The sequence below is a fragment of the Vigna unguiculata genome, chromosome 3 (genome assembly GCF_004118075.2).
Source record: "Vigna unguiculata cultivar IT97K-499-35 chromosome 3, ASM411807v1, whole genome shotgun sequence".
NCBI lineage: Eukaryota > Viridiplantae > Streptophyta > Magnoliopsida > Fabales > Fabaceae > Vigna > Vigna unguiculata.
In genome coordinates this window covers 4,561,773-4,563,489 of record NC_040281.1, presented here as the reverse complement: position 1 = coordinate 4,563,489, position 1,717 = coordinate 4,561,773, and the positions used below count along the sequence as shown (strand labels likewise).

Genomic DNA, 1,717 nt, shown 5'->3' with positions numbered 1-1,717 from the left:
AAATATTAAACATAGTTCTAATATTTAATGACATTTTTGTCCTTCAAATAAAATAAAACTACATTAATAATTATTATATCAAATTTTATTTAATATCACAATTACCAATAAATTTTTATAATATTAATATATATATTAATTATTCTTAATCACATACTTGAAAACAGTTAATAACGTTACCCTAAATAAAAAACGTTTACAGCACACGTCAATGTGAATCAGTAGTTGACCAAATGGTGCTGCATGTTCATTCTATTCACACGTGGCACTTGTACACATCTCATTGTCCGACGAATGATGTTATATAAAGAAGTGTAAAGGAGAAAGATCCAACTTCATCATTTTGAACCAGGAACAACTACAACAATTAGGGTGTGATGGAGACCAAAATGCTAAGGTTTAGTATGTTCCTTCTGTTTCTAGTCTTAGCCGCAGGTAAGATATATATGTTTAATGACTTGTGTTTTGTCTTAATGAAATGATGTGAAATTGACGAATGAAATGATGAAATAGATGTGACGGTGAAGAGAACAGAGGCGAATGATTGTTGGCAACCAAGCAAGACCTTTAAGGGTCTATGCGTGAACAGTGACCTCTGTGCAAAAATGTGCTACAACGAAGGTATGACTGGTGGCAAATGTAGAGGCTCTCCTCCCAGTTGCGACTGCTTCTATGTCTGTTGAAATTAATTCACTCCTTCAATATTTTTCATTAATAAAAGTCTCGTATGTAATATTTTCAACTGCGGTTATACACAATATTAATTAATGAGAACTTCGAACTTCTAAACATGTCTTTCTCCGACCATAATGTTTTCTACTCACATTTTGCTTAATTTTCATGTTTATCCCTGCTCACTCCATCCCTTCTTTTTATTAAAACAATATATGTTACATCGTAAAATTCAACTACCTAAGAAATTCAATAACTTTTATGACTCTAATAAAATAATTATATACTAGTTTATTTTTCTCTCGATTTATTATGTATTATATTCTAAATTTTATATATATATATATATATATATATATATATATATATATATATAAAATAAGTATAATTGAATTTACATAATAAATACATGTTTAAATTATTTAAAAATATATTATATTAAAAGAAATGTAAGAGTGTAATTGAAGAAAAAAATTATTATTATTTTTATTTACATTTGTAAAATTACTTTAAGAAAAAGGTAGGGTTGATTTATTTTTGTTGATTCATTAAAATTGACTGGAGTGTGATCAGCATAAATTAAGAAGTTACAAAATTTATAAAATTAAAAATTTATAAATTTATAAAATTATAAAACTATAAATTTATGAAATTATAAAGTTATAAAATTTTTATATTGTAAAATTATAAAATAATAAATTTCAAAAATTATGTAATTATAAAATTATAAATTTATATGTAACCACTAATGTAAAGTGACCAGACAAAACAATAGTCGTATCACTCTCACTCGATTATTTAACAAAAAAATTTAACATCAAGCATTACTTTATAAGAGTTTTGTAATAATAAATAATTTTTTATCGACCAAACTAAATTCATTGGTAAACAAAATTCAACGTTGAATTCTAGGTGATGTTAGCAAAGTCAATGTTTTCTAACTTTTAAGATGAAATCTGATTGACATGTGTGATCTATGAATATTTAATATAAAACTAAAATTTGATGAACTCTTTAATATTTGTATTATTCGTGATATGTTATA

General features: G+C 24.9%; 1 long non-coding RNA gene across 1 annotated transcript; it reads left to right on the top strand.

Annotated features, from left to right (window-relative positions):
- The first annotated feature begins 322 nt into the window (after window positions 1–322).
- On the top strand, window positions 323–713 carry LOC114175771. Its single transcript, XR_003602906.1, has 2 exons — window positions 323–435; window positions 514–713. It is a non-coding gene; the product is annotated as an uncharacterized LOC114175771 (long non-coding RNA).
- Window positions 714–1,717: the final 1,004 nt, after the last annotated feature.